This window comes from Ptychodera flava, chromosome 3, assembly GCF_041260155.1.
Source record: "Ptychodera flava strain L36383 chromosome 3, AS_Pfla_20210202, whole genome shotgun sequence".
In the NCBI taxonomy this organism is placed as follows: Eukaryota; Metazoa; Hemichordata; class Enteropneusta; family Ptychoderidae; genus Ptychodera; species Ptychodera flava.
Genome location: NC_091930.1, coordinates 30,582,654 through 30,598,928, shown reverse-complemented (window position 1 = coordinate 30,598,928; position 16,275 = coordinate 30,582,654). Strand labels below are relative to the sequence as shown.

The 16,275-nt window shown below is 35.6% G+C and overlaps 1 long non-coding RNA gene across 1 annotated transcript; it reads right to left on the bottom strand.

Moving 5' to 3' along the window:
* Positions 1 to 3,278: 3,278 nt before the first annotated feature.
* On the bottom strand, positions 3,279 to 5,017 carry LOC139126175 (uncharacterized). Its single transcript, XR_011550491.1, has 3 exons — positions 4,931 to 5,017; positions 3,903 to 4,030; positions 3,279 to 3,505 (listed from the first exon to the last, which is right to left on the bottom strand). It is a non-coding gene; the product is annotated as an uncharacterized lncRNA (long non-coding RNA).
* Positions 5,018 to 16,275: the final 11,258 nt, after the last annotated feature.

The window sequence follows — 16,275 nt, the reverse complement described above, 5'->3', positions numbered from 1 at the left end:
ACTGCTTTCGGGCTTCGTCGCCTTCGTCCTGGCACCTTGCATGTTGGAATTTTGGTCGCTGCTCGAAATAATGAAACTTGCACAAGAACCCGAAGCGAGAAAACATTACCTAAATTGTCAATGCTGGACTGACGGTCGACTGCAGGGCAGACCCAGATGTATTGCAGAGCGCCCTCACGCAACTTTCAAATCGTACGCAATTAACTTTTTTTAACAGGGGTCAAAAATAGTAATATTATATTGTTGACAAAGAATGTCAGAGGGAAATTATATTTTAAATAGATAGACTAAAATTAATGATGTTATCGTTTTCATTTTCATGTCTGAAACCCTCCGTGGATGCACTGTACACATGCTAGCCACAACACATTCCGATGACGACAGACATACGCCAAGAGGAAGGTTTCGTCACTGAAAGTTATTACTTCCACTTCAAGTTTCTCATCGTATCATCTATGTCACCATGTCATCTGCCATGCATGATCAAAACAATGTCATTCCCTTGGGACGGCGCTACTTTTCTACCTCAGCAGAATGTAAACGTTTCTATTCTGAGATTATAGATGAATTCAACGATCAGCATACTGGTTGCTTTCTCCTCTGGCATGCTGCCCATTCACCTTTAACCTCTACGTTTCTGGGCGTATTCATATCGTACGACTACAAATACAATCGACATTCACATCATACATGCTCACACATTCATCAAAAAGTAGGCGTCATAAAATTTGCGATGTGAGCAATTTTATTAACTGGTGTCTTGTGAACCTAAATGAACAAACTCATGCGTACACGACTTGAAAAAATGTGCCTATATATTCCTCTATAGTATACACTGACTACAACTAGCTGATCATGCTGATTATCGGCAATGGGATCCATTATCTATGCTTTTGAAAACCTGAAGTATTTTACATGTATCTTGTTCTGAAAGTTTTTCATTCATTCTTTTTCCTTGGCCATTTCCTCCCAGTAAGTCAAAGAATAGCGTGCACATTCTTAGATATGTATGTCGGTAGCAGTGTGCTGGTCACTATCTTCGCAGTTTCTTTGTTAACACATCTTATGATTCTCAGCCAAAAATTGAACATATCAACATGACTTTACACATGCTGACTTCTATTTACAAACAAATCGAGAACATTCAGTTGCCATGTAAATGTACCTCATACAATCATCAAAATTTTACGTGACAAAGTTTAGTTGATCTGACCAAACTTAAAATAATAAGCTGACCACAAATCGTAGAGAAATTCACTTGAACTGTCATCAACTATTCAACTTGTCATTTAAAGTCTCTCAAAGGAAAATGTATTGATAATAAACTAAAAGAAATAGTTTCCATATTTAAACAGTAACGTAAAAGAGTTTATCCAGTACATGGTATACAAAAGGCACACTATCAACATAATCCTAATAGACAAAGGGTCAGGTTAAAAATCAAGATATGATTGCGACAAAAAATAACTGATCGCAATAATTGAAGCCATAACTTTTTATGCTAATACACTCTATACTTGGTCATATGACGTCGTCCATAGAAACCATATATTAACGATGAACCTTTACTAATATTGAAAGATTAAAAATTAAGAAAAAATACTAGGCTGACGTATTACAAAGTGTAAATCTATCACTACTCTTAAAATGTAAATATTTGCAACGAAAAGCAGAATTATTAACATTAATTCTTCAACAAACCGCCTACTTTTTTCTAAGGTGTAATTATTGAAGTTTTCGAGTTCGAGTTTTACGATGTTAAAATTTGCAAATTCAGGATAAATGGTGTTTCAAAAAACGCCTTTTGTCAGCTGTAAATCCTTTTGCATTGTATGTTAAACAATACGATGAAAACTAAAACAAAGTTACTATAAATTCAATTAGACTACGGGAAACTTTGATAAAAGCGATGCCATATTGCAAAACAGCTTTACATAACGTGCAACACAAACTTCTATGTCATAATTGGTTCGCTTTTGATGGTCTTCATAAATTAACTTGTACAAATTTGTAACCGCTGATAAGCCACTCGCTCAAGATGTTTGCCCGTTTTGAGAAATTACAGCTGTCTGTATCTGTTGAAGTTCGTGAACTCAAAATTGTTCATGGCGTTGAATGTTGTCAAATGATCACAAAGGCATATTGTGGAGGTCATGTTAGAGGCTGGTGATACCTAAGAATTAAATGAAAAATCTTTATATCAAAGGAAATAAATTAAAGTTAATTAAAGTTTTCAACTCGATAAGATGGTTTTCTTGTTTTACATTCTCTTCGTATGTGACAGACAATTGATATGTTTACACGACCCAAACTGTCAGATATTAGTCATAAATGAGATAATAGTTTTCGTTCATATTATATGTTTATATAAAACCAATATCATTACCTTGCAACCGTCACTGTTCCAGGTACCAGATCTCTCATCCATGTATCCACACATGATTTGCTTGACGTACATTGAAATCTTTACATCGTGCCCTGCATTGCAAAAATAAAAGCGAAAAATATTGTCATGCAATAAATCAACATAATAACAATAGTTACATCTCCGGTGTAAGTTGATGAAGAAATTTTGCTTAAGCATGTTATACTCGGTCTTAATTTAGTCATGGGTTGTGTTTTTTATAAAGAATTCTGACATTTAAAAAGGCCAAACATATTCATTCACAGCTGGTCCTTTTTGCCAAATTTCATTGCCACTTTAAAAATTAGGTACAGCAATGTTTCTTAACAATTACGTAAGTGTGTGTTTCCTATTTGCCGAATCTATTACTGCAGGATTACCATCAAAATGAAAAAATAACATATATTATCGACGTTTTGGGGAATAAGCAAACAATGATTTGTACTCCAACCTAGTTGTCACGGCAATTAGTATATAGTAATGGATCACCGTTATTCGTCATTTTATGTTTGACCACACTACCCTCCAACAATCTATTAGTATCGTTATGATTATGATTTACGATTACATATCTTAAGATGTTAATCCGAGCATAGACCCTCGAGAAAAACTTCGAGGGTCTATGATCCGAGTGACTTCCTTTGTTTCATTTATTTCCTTTGATATATTTATAATTTAAAAAAAAGAAAATTTAAAGATTAAAAATTGAAAAACACCAACTATTATTCCTGCCTGCCGAATAATAAGCGTTCGTTATAACCCTCCCTTTTTCACTGTCATTGTCATTGCCATTTTCTGTCTGTCTGATTTTTTTGATTTTCTTCTTTCGATATTAAAGAGGTAAGTGATTACTAAGGAATGCAACGTACGCTGCGGCAAGGCAAACGTTATGTTATATTCTCCAGTCAACGAAAACTCTTGTTCGGGGATGAATATACTTGAGTAGTCGCCATAAAATTTCTCATCAACGGAAAACTTGTAGTGTGTGTATCCTGTGGAATTCTTGACTCCGAGGTCTTCGAAGATGTAGGCCGTGATATTTGTGTAAATTTCATCAGAGCTGTCCAAATGGATTATTGCAGCGTGCGGCACATGCGATATCTGTAATAGTCATAAACGATGAGTGATGATTGTAAATTGTACATCAATCAACACCTACAAATGTACAATCATTCTGTATCCCCTTACTTCCGAATTCAGAGATAGGGGTAATAGGGTAAGACTTTTATCTGCATATGCGATAAGGTCGTTTTGTCGGCAGCGCTATCGCAAAGATAGAAATAAAGGATCTGAAGGTTTTAGATCAATCAGATAAACATAAACATATGAGGAATATTTTATATTTTGATAACCATGATAGTCACAGTTTCTCTGTTCCTCAATGCCGTAAAAATTGATGACGTTCACGGTCGTCTGATACTAGAAGTACATAACAGCTCGTCAGCGCTGTCGACCGTAGTGTCACCTGTTGAAACCACACAATCAAAGATTCACTTACATTAGCTTTCGACCTGTAGTATGTGATGTTATCGGCTTCGATGTACACACCGTCTATCGGTGTGTAAATTTCTGGTGTAACAGGGTCAGTTGAAAATATGACAGCAATATCTTCCTTTGTATCATTCACTAGCGTTGAACGAAAGAAATTTCGAAGTGAGATTTAAACTGCTATCAATAGAAGGAAGCGGTGTACAATATGACATTATTCATTGAAAGACAATTAGCTACAAGTATTGATAATTTTTCCGTAATTTTTGAGCTTTTTTATTCTAGTCTTCAAAGAATGTTAAGATACATAATGTTAAGATTGTCAAGTGAGCCAGTTCATGTTTAAACGGTATTCTTATTTATAATAAGTGGTGAGTAAGATTGGGACCACAATTCAAATTTTAAACAATAACAGTGCATTTTACACGTACGTACCATAGTGATTATTTACAATCTAAATAGTAAGTTTTAGTGGTAGAGCAAGATAATACAAAACAAACAAAATAAGTGCACAAGTCGTCAACGGTTAATACTAAGGATAATTTAAATATTACACTCGGAAACAGGTGTCATTAAATATAATGATGTTTGATTGCCAATTAAAATATCTTATTCCTCTCTCTGCTAACATGACTACATACTGTAATCAGTAGTTTGCTATCTGTATTGTAGGCATATTTTTTATTTCCCGTGAAGTGTTTCAAGTAGGCACTATTCTCTTTATCATTATCTGTAGGTACACAAGAGCACGATGCATTATTGTATCGTAACATCTCGAAACATGCAAACACCACTGCTATCACTTGAGTGTGAAAACTGAAAAAGCGATAGCTCACTTACCGAACCATAATATTTTTTTGTAAACTTGAATGCCTGAAGCATGTACAATATGTAAACATTTTCCAAAAGAAATGAGAGAATAGACAAACTACAAATATGTAAGCCAATTAAATTTATTCTTTTTCCAATGGTTAGCGAACAGAGAAATGATTGTGATTTCTGTGGTAGAAGAGGAAAGAGTAACTGGTTAAGTCTTACCTGTTATCTGATTGCCTTCCCTATCTGTAAAGGACAGACTCAGAATATCACTTGCTTTGCTTCCATGCTGGAATGATCTTCTATTCAGCCGCTTGACCTGTAGTCAATGGACAGTTAATTGTCAGATTTCAGGCGTTTTAACCGACTTGCCGCCATCAGTGTCGGGGTGTTTCCGTACTACATTTGCTGCTTAATAGTAAACAAGGTACAAAAAATAGCTGTGGCTTCTGTATGTTGAATATAAAATAACTGTTCAGCACTTCAAAGAACAAGAATATTTAGGGGTGAAATATATGCTAAAGGATATACATCAAAATTGAAGTGAATATAACACGAAACACATGCAAGGAATACAAACAAATTGACGCAAAAACGAAAGAATCTTTGTAAACTAACACATGATGGCTGTTGCCAGATGAAATAGAAGAACTTCGAATTAGAAAACAAACAAACAAACATACACGCAGGAACTACGGGCAGATATAATTATATGCCTGTCACAGGATCTGATCATACATGTAACAGTCCCTTAGCAATAACCTCCGTTAACGGACCCGTTAAATTGGTCAGATATCGGGGATGTATGAACAGGTCTGTATCAAGACTGGTATTAATAGAATGCATACAGTGATGTAATGTCTGAGTGAATCCAGTGCTGTGACTTCATGGCTAAATACTGGTGTACAAACAGTAGTTTCAGTGATGAATTTTCAGGGCCTGTTACATGGTCTAAAATCTAATCAGATTTTAGGGGTGTATATTTTCAGAAAATTGGGTCAATTTGGTGACAGAAATGAAATACAGACATAACTGTTGTATATTTAAAAATATTGACCCTGATACAGGTCTGCATTTACAATATACCGTGTACACTGCTGAAAATACAGTGATGGGACAAGCAGAAATTTCAGGCTCTGTCACAGTATTGTATTTATACGATGATAACACTGTATTTTGCCATGTCATCACAGCACTGGCCACAGACCTCTACATCAGCTAGCCCATTCACAGGTACAGGATGTCTTTGCTGACACAGACCTGTACCACAGAATTGTGTAAGGGTCTGTACAAGGCCTGCACAGGGGCAACTGGGTTTTGCTGTGTACCTTACGAAAATCAAAGCATTACTTTCAAATGTAACGTTTAGATGACCAAACAACTCGATTAGGCATTTTTGACCGTTGAATAATTATTATATTTAAAGAAAAAACATCAACGACTATTGAACGGTGATCAAATCAATACGTAATATTATTTGTTTTAAATCATCATAATACAATTCTGATATTGCAATTACTTTGCTTTATTAAAGTTGCACCTATAGAGTTAAGCAAAACACATATAACTTGTACCAGCACATTCACTGCTTAGATCGCGAAGGCATAAAAGCATTCACCTTTCGCTGACTTTGTATTTGTCCCTCTGATTTGTTGTTCTATACTTACAATTCTATTAATGGAATCCTTTGTTGTGTAGAATTTCGGAAGAGTGCCTCTGCTGTAGGCAGTCTAAATCCATTTCCATCTCCAATCATCACTGAAGTGTTAGTCAGTTTCTCTGCATTGTCACTTTCCAAGTTCAAACGGAGGGAAGGCGTTTCCAATACTACGGGACCACTGGAAGGCTCAATGTTTCGCAGGACAAAATTTGCCAGACTGTCTGCTGCCTTAAGTACAGATTCCGACAACAAATTTCTGTCTTGATTACTCTCTTCATTCTCGGCCGCAGCGTTCTTTAGTACTGCAATACCGTCATCCATCGATTGCAGTATGTCTGTAAGGAGTTTGTATATTGGTCAGACCACAATCGGAGTTGCGAATAATGATCTTTGCTGTGGAATACGGGGTACAATACGCATTAAAACACTTGCACTTAAAATGTAAATGTTACTTTTAGATTTTCAGGAGGGAACTGTGTTAAAAATGGTCGTTTTTTTTCAAATTAATTGCAATTTTTTTAACATTAAAAAAGTGACTCAAATGAGAACCCAAAAATGAGAAACATTTACCAATTCTCAAATGTTCCTGTATGGATATGCTGGTGTCATGCTTGATTGTACGACCTGTATGTCAGCCAATGATGAAATAGAGGAAATGAATGGCCGCTATTGATAAGTTTAAAGTAACAGGATATTTTAAATTTGTAAAGCCAAACTATTATATACTTAATTATGAATTAGATTTTTTTATGTTGAATGGTGGGCGCAATGATTTAGACCTACCTTGAGCCATGATCTGGACTTCATCTGCGGAAACATTGACATGAGAAAGATCATCGATCGCTTTGGATAATTTGCTAAACCTTTCGACAGCCTTTTTAAACAAGAAAGAATAACAAAGAGCCATTGGTATGGGAATGGCTGTCATTGAAACATATCTCAAGAACGATCAGTTTGTTACTTAAGTTTCATGCGTCTTGCAATCTTTGGTCAGGGCTAACTATTTCTATGTCTTTTCAGTCAGTTAATTCACTGTTATCACACGTCAGTATGTATTAGCGATATCTATCTGCCTGTCCGTCTGCCTTACTATCAGCATGTGTGTCAGTGTGTCTGTCTGTGAATGAATTCAAGTGAGATTTGCAAGCTGATGGCAAAAAACTGATTAGATTTTGGGTAATTTGGCTTAAATATTGATGAAGTTATTAAATAGTTTTTCCTATTTTTTCCTATACAGACGGTAATAACAGCCTCGACATATATCAAGAAACATCAAGAAATAATGAAGCAACTTGTATGAAACTTTTCAATGATGAAAATCTCAGATCATAATGATGATACTGTAAGTGCCATGTCAATTATCTGTTCATTTACAAATTTAATGAACTTTAAAATTTGCAACCAGTAATATAACTACGAAAACGTGCACCAAATTTTATGACACCTGCTACAAATATCTGATGGATGTCAAATTGTTCTTTAAAGCATTGAACAGTATAAGGTTAAAAAATAACTCATTATACTCCAAAATAACGCGACAAAATTTGATCAAATTGGCTGCAGATGCTGATGTAACAGATATCTGACGATGTGGAGAAGATTCATTCGTGTGCAGCTAATAAAAGGGTGTATTTGCATTTTAATAAGTTTTCTAATTTAGCAAAACCTGCTACAGATATTGATCTTATGAATGTCTTATTGTTGCATAAAGCACTGAGGATTGTCAAGTTAATAAATAGCTAATATATATATATATATATATATATATATATATATATATATATATATATATATATATATATATATATATATATATATATATATACAACTAGCGTATATGAACACATATCTGAATATCTGAACATGGCAATATATGTTATGTTTCTAACCTCTGTTGGAGATACTCTCGGCTGGGTTCCGTTTTTATCTTCAAATAAAGGACGGGCGACACCTTTGTGCATGTTGCACATAGCGTATAGAAAGCAAATAGAACCGTTGAAAAGCATTCAATACGTTAAACTTATAACGCCCTGTCTAACAATAAATTAAAAAAATATTAAACAGAACGGAAATTAAAAGTTCATACGAACATCGTTAGATATGTGATTTCACTCTATATTTAGATATCCTCAAGGGAAGAAATGACCGACATTAAGATATAAATGTATGAGTCAGGCGACAATGCACGTATTGAACTCTTCTACCCGATTTCTCTATATAGGTAAGTAAGTATGGACGTTGTTACGTCAATTTAAGTAAATAGGTAAGTAGAATCCAAGAGTAAGAGGAATCACCTTTTAGAACGTTTTTAAAGGTCTGTGTGATGATCAGAGGTCGTTAAAGCAAGCATGTTAACGATAAGATGTCATTAAATTGTCCAAGGTTATTTACCTACAAATGACATTCCATAAAAACGGCCGATGTGCACAATATGACCTTTGAGACACATGCTTCCATTTATCCTCACCTTTTACAGTAACATTAAACCAACAGAAAGCCTTATTACCAGAAGGATCTTCAGCTTTATAGGAAACTGTTGTTATGCCGATGGAAAAGTTACTCCCTGGTTCATGGCTTCCAGACATACTGACAGTACCGGAATTGTCTGAGACATTTTGAAGCGTCCATGTCAACGAGACAATCGGCATATCGAGAAATATCTTTGTTTCAATATTTGATGGACAGATTACATTTGGTTTCTCTGTGTCTGAAAAAAACGAGCGTATAGGAACTAATTAAGTAATATATTTAAATTAGAAATGCGCTGTATTTGTTAGAAAAAGGCCAGATCTAAACATAAATTAATATGAGTATGGGTGCCATACATCATAAAGTTTATATTTATCAAAATTTGTGTAAGAAGCAAAGTATGAACCATTTAAGAATTAACAGGTAGCAGCCTGATTTCATTAAGAATGATCGCCTTTTAAATATGAAGGATTGAAATGCTTCATTTTGTAATAATGATTTTGATATTATCATGCAAATTTGAAACCCTTTTAAAATATTGTTTAATAGTTCACAAATTACATGAAATGTATACTAATTAACATTTAGCTCATTTAATGTCATTAAAGTGACTAGTTTCGGAACGTTCCTCAGAATACCACGAAGGGCTGTCTATAAGTGTCGTTTTTACATTCAAATAAAGGACGGGGACACCTTTGTGCATGTTGCACATAGTGTAAGTAATGCTACTAAACGTTAAAATGCATTCCTTGAAGGTATAATTATAACGCTCTGTCTAACAATAAATTCAAAAACTATATAACAGAACGGGAATCAAAGGTTCATACGAACGTCGTTGGATTATGATTTCACTTTATAATTAGATGTCTTCAAGGGAAGAAGTAAGTCACATTTAGATATATACGTATGAGTCAGGCGACAATGCACGTATTGAACTCTTCTACCCGATTTCTCTAAAATTCAAATAATGCTGGTAAATATATAAGTAAGTAAGTAAGGACTTCGATACGTCAATTTATGTAAATAGTTATAAATATAGTCCAAGAGTAAGTGGAATTACCTTTTAGAACGTATTTTAAAGGTCTGTGTGATAATAGATGTGCCAAAGTCGTTATAGAAAGCATGCTGTCTATAAGATATCATTAAATTTTCTAGGTTTATTTACCTACAAATGACATTCCATAAAAACGACCAATGTGCACAATATGACCTTTGAGACACGTGCTTCTATTTAGCCTCACCTTTGACGGTAATATTAAACCAACAGGAAGCCGTATTACCAGAAGGATCTTCAACTGTATAGGAAATTGTTGTTATGCCGATGGAAAATTTACTCCCTGGTTCATGGCTTCCAGACATACGGAAAGTACCGGAATTGTCAGAGGCATTTGGGAGTATCCATGTCAACGAGACAGTTGGCATACCGAGAAATGCCTCCGCTTCAATGTTTGATGGACAGATTACATTTGGTTTCTCTGTGTCTGAAAAAAACGAGAGTGTAGGAACTAATAAAGTAATATACTTAAAATTAGAAATGCGCTGTGTTTTTTATAAAAACAAATGGCCAGAACTTAACAAAAATTAATATGAGTATGGGTGTCATATATAATAAAGTTTATATTTATCAAATTTGGTGAAAGAAGCAAAGCGTGAACCAAATTTGCAACTTGGTTAAAGAATTAACAGGTAGCAGCCCGATTTTACATATTATCATTGTCTTTTAAATAGGAAGGATTGAAATGCTTTTTCGTAATTTACTTTTATATTAATATGCAAATTGGAAACCTTTTAAACATATTGTTTAATAGTTCACAAATTAGATGAAACGTATACTCATTAATATTATTTTATGCTTACATGTGTAATATTTTAACGCATTTCATGTCATTAAATGACTAGTTTCGGAATGTTCCTCAGATTACCACGAAGGGTTGTCTACAAGTTCCATATGAAATTAAATTTTCATGTGTGAGAAAATCTCGTCAGCATATTTGATATATGTTTCACATATAGCCACCTGCCAACGAAATCGTAACAAAACATAACGTACATACCTATTCTACTGCGCAATGTACTTGTTGAGGACATATTATTAAATGCTTTGAAACGACAGTAAAATCGGTCAAATTTGGCGATGTTCGATCATAGAACAAATAAAATTATCATTTCAAAGTTTCAGAAATTATTTTTCTAGTGCTATATTTACGACAACTCGTCTGTAACAGGTCTCAAAAGTCTTCAGACGCAAACAAAATTGTAACAAACTTACAGAGATCGCCCTGTGTCAGACATAAAAGGTGTTACAAAACAGATCACCGACGTTGTTTTTGTTGCCTAAGTAGATGCTATTGTAAAAGAACTTATTTTGCCAGCAATGTTTAAGTTTGTTAAAATTTGGTTTTTTTTCTACAAAGAATGAATCGATTCAAAGAAACAGGTCTCTCAATATGGGCTGAAAACTTGAATAATGTAGGTAACTGTGTGAAAACAGTACTCACCAAAGAAATTGAAACTACGTTATGTGACTTCCATGCAACCATTTGAGAGTATCAAAAAGCAAATGGCCGCACTCCCACAGGATGGTTTTCTATCATGTGTAGACTCCCTATGTCACTTACCTTGCACAATGCCCGATATATAAATGGGATAGACATCTTTTGCTGGTATTGCATCCTTTAGCCAGCACGCTCCAGTGCCTGGGTCAGATTTTTGATAGGACCAAGCTTTACAACCAAAGGTTTGAAGGCATGTCGTACAGCAATCCTCAGAGGACGATTTGTGAACCGGCATACCATCCATATCAGATGCAGCACGATTGAACCCGTCCTCGAAGGAACATAATGACAGATCTGCATAAAGCAAAACCATACATCCATGAAATGAAAAATATGTGTACATATTAGGGTGTTTGTTTTCCGTAATTATTGAAACCGAAGTGATTTTAATAAACCGACCGAATGATTATACGATGTTTGTATGTGGCTTTTGGGGACCTACGCGCATACGTTCAAGACAAAGTTGATTAAAAAGTTTGAAGTCGACCTTCTTGCATATTTGTTAATTCAACCTTCTTCGTGAAAATGAAACCTGGTTTTATATTTTTTAATAAATGCAGATTGACACCCTAAACATATTTTCGACTACATTAACTGCAGACAAGTAAGTGATGTATAATTTAAACTGATATAATTTTGCAAATGGCCCTTTTTCATCACTTAAATGTACCTCTGTTTATTGCCAGTCTTAAAATCGCGTATTGACCGGTGAGTCTGTCATAATAAATAAATCCATAGCCTTATTGAAATTTGTTTTACAACACTATGAAGTAATGCCCTATGGCCTTGCTAATAGCAAATGTTTTGTGCTTTTCAAGATATGCGAGCAGCTGGTAAAATGAGCTAATTAATTACCTTCGCGTGGGTAATTAATTACGAGTTGCTGCGCAACGAGTCACAATGCGTACACATCACAAGAACATGACGCGATATTCACCAAAACTGCGTGTTATAACACCTTCATTACACATGCACTTTGGTTGTGACTGTTTTATTAGGGGCGTTCCCAAATTAGCAGTGAAAAATACATGAAACATACACTCACGACTGTAGCTGTGGTCGGTAAAGGTGATGGGTGTCGCTAGCAATACGTACACAATTTCAATTCGTTTGCTTGTTTGTTAGTTAATAATATAACACCCTGCTTGTGTTTAAGAGCGACAGCCAAACCCAGAAAGCAAACAAATACTTTACCATAAGTGTGAATCATGTTGCAGAGCCTCTAGATATGGAAAGGCATGACTTACTTAAGTGGTTTAATATCATGTTGTGCTGGCAATGCCATTTGATATGTTGTGCTGGGCAATCAATATGTTGTGCTGGGCATTCAATGTTTTGTGCTGGGCATTCAATATGTTGTGCTGGGCAATTGATATATTGTGCTGGGCATTCTGTATGTCATGCTGGATATTTGATATGTTGTGATGGGTATTCAATATATTTTGCTGGGCATTCAATATATTGTGCTATGCATTCAATATAATATATTATAGCCCAAACATGGGACTATGTGCCAGAGGGCAGGTGACCATTTCCCCGACGTAAGGAGGGCAAATGGTCTCCTGCCAAGAGGGTACATAGTTCAATGTTTGGGCTATAATGCTTTTATTATATGCCTCTCTTACACAGTTTTCACACAAAATAATTAGATTTATTAGCAAATGATAATCCGATGCCTTATTTCCGTCTTACACGCAAATCCGTTAACAATGGAACGATTTTATCACCGATTGGCGCAATGATATATTTAAACTACTGTTATGCGGTTATCAAATTTTTTTTCTGCAAACTTTTCCAAAAACCGGAATTCGTGTGCAAAACATGAACTTTCGACACGTACATAAAAAAAAAATTGTCAAGTTGAAAATAGTTCCGGTTCACTTCAGTCCAATGATGACTATGCGGCCTGCGACGTCATCGACGAGTTACCATGAATCGATATACGAGGCATGTAACAAGGTGTGCTGGGCATTCAATATATTGTGCCGGGCATTCAATATTGTATGTTATAGCCAAAACATGGGACTATGTGCCGAGGGTAGGTGACCATTTGCCCGACGTAAGGAGGGCAAATGGTCTCCTATCCCAAGGGTACATAGTCCCTTGTTTGGGCTATGTTTTTATTACATGTCTCTCTTACTCAGTTTGCACCAAAAATATTTACGTTTAGTGGCAAATTATAGTCAAATGCTTTATTTTCATTTTAGACGAAAAACGGTTAAAAATAGAACGATTTTCATCATCGAACGACGCATTGATATATTTAAACTACTGTTATGCGGTTTATCAATGTTTTTATGTGAAATTTTCCAAAAACCAGATTTTTTGTGCAAAACATGAAATTTCAAGACTTTCATATCCAAAAGTTTTCAAGTTGAATGTAGTTCAGGTTCAGTTTCAGTCCAGTGATGACTATGCGGCCTGCGACGTCATCGGCAAGTTACCATTGAATCCTATGGAGCGCACGACGTTCGATATACGAGGCATGTAATAAGGTGTACTGGGCATCCAAAATATTTTGCTGGGCATTTGATATGTTATGCTTGGTGTACAATATATTAAGCTGGGCGTTCAATATGTTGTCCTGGGAATTTACCATTTTGTCATTGGCATTTAATATGTTGTCCTAGTCATTTAATATGTTGTTCTAGGCATAATTTTATTTCGCCCCGTGAAAAGGCCATGACTTTTTTGATTAAGCGTGATCCGCGACTTTGGCGGAATTCTCCGCAGGAAATTAACTAAAACAGTGAGGCATTGACTCATATTAGAGGTACACTGTACTCCTTAGCTTAATAGCCTGTCAAACTTCAAAACCCAGGCCTAGTTACGTCTGGCCTAGCCCAGGCCAATTTTTTATCTGATTGAAATCTGATGTCGACATGGCTAGGTATTATTACGGTCTTTTTCATCTTCAGTCACACCCTCAATGAGGGATGTACTGCAGTTAAAGTCCGTAATACGATTGAATGCCTAGCTCGAACAACAAATACAGGGGCTTCGCGAAGCGCCGAGCCACGTACCTGAAAACGACTTGAACAGCAAAGTCAACCAAAGGTTATACTGTTTGTCCGGTAGAATTACAATTACACTGGCGAGCAGATTTGACGTTTAAGTAGAGCTTGGTGTTGAAAAGGTTGTAGTATATATTACCTACTCTGTTCCTAAATGTAAACCACTTGTTCCAAATATTGCTTCACTAGTGGCAGGTTCTCAAAGACAAAAAATAACAAACAGTACACAAACTCTTTTCACACTTAACAACCAGTTGTCTATATAAGTACCTACAGGCTTGTTTCATCAGTAACAGCTGATTAGTACGATAAATGAAATCTCAGAACGAAAAGGAAGTTACAAATCCCCAGACTACTACAGCCTTTACATGACTTTATTTTGACTCATTCTGTGTGCCAAAGCTCCTATGTCCCTGTACTATGGCTAATCGACCACGTTCATTCAACATTTACCCATGCACAGTCAGTCAAGTAACATTTTCTTGCTGTTTTAGTCTCCATATTTTGACTTTTGTAGTTCTTGTTTTCAAATTTTATACCCAGCGCGCCGTGTTGTGCGGTAGTGTGTAAAACAGAAGAGCAGTGAGGTCAAGATGCACAGGTCAATTGATATTGGGATATTGGAGTGTTTTGCGTCATTTTTTCCGGGGGACGCTGCGTGCGTGAGAGCGGAATCAGTATGGTATTTTATTGCTTAGGAACCGCTCAGTTTCTAAAGGGAGGGGCAAGTTTGCGTTATTAGTTTTCAAAAGTAGATAGACCTCGTTTCAGGACAAAAACTTGTGACCCCCCTTTTTTGACAGGCGAAAAGGTACAATGACATTGCCCCCTCCAAAGAAAAGTTAAAACAAACATGAATAGAATACTAAGAACACCTAAAAATAACACATGCCCATACTGTTGCATCATGCGTATACAAGTAATCACCATTATAAAACTAACATACCAAATGCCCAGGACAACGTATAAAATGCACAGGACAATATATTGAATTTCCAGGACAACATATCAAATGCCCAGCACAATATATTGAATGCCCAGCACACATATTGAATGCCCAGCACAACATATCAGATGCCCAGCACAATATATTGAACGCCAGTACAACATTGAATGCCCCGCACAACATATTATATGCCCAGCAAATACTTTGAATGCCCAGCACAACAAATCGAATGCCTAGCACAACATGTTGAATGTCCAGCACAATATATAGAATATCAGGATAATATACTGAATGGCCAGCTCAAATATTTAATGCCGAACACACATATTGAATGCCCAGCACAATATTTTTTATTTTTTTATTTTATTGACACACAGATCAACGGGCAAACCCACTAACATATCTGCGCAATAAAAAGTCACACCATCACAAGACAAATGTACAAGACAACAATAAAAGTAACACGTTACATTAAATTGAAAAAAACATACACGAATCAAAAGGAGAACTGTTAAAATGACTGGATAAAATAGTTTTAAAACTACACAGCGTAGAAAAATATCTATATTACATTTAAAAGGGATATCATTAAAACCAGTCATGCATCTGGACACTGTCGAGAATTTTCTGCAATTAATAACAGAACACAAGTCTGGTTTAAAAAGGGGTTTCTTGCGTAAATTTCTACTGGGGGCATAAAAGCAGATTTGATTTAGAATATTTGGTGAATCATAATGTGAATGGATTATTTTGTATAAAAAGCACATGTCAAGGGTTAGTCTTCTATTGTGTAACTTAGGGATGTTCAGAATTCTGCAATAAAATGGGTAGCTGGATTTACTGCAGTGAACATTGAGTTTGCGACAAATGTATTTCACAAACTTAATTTGTACTCGCTCAATTTTTTCTGACCGGCCCTGCTG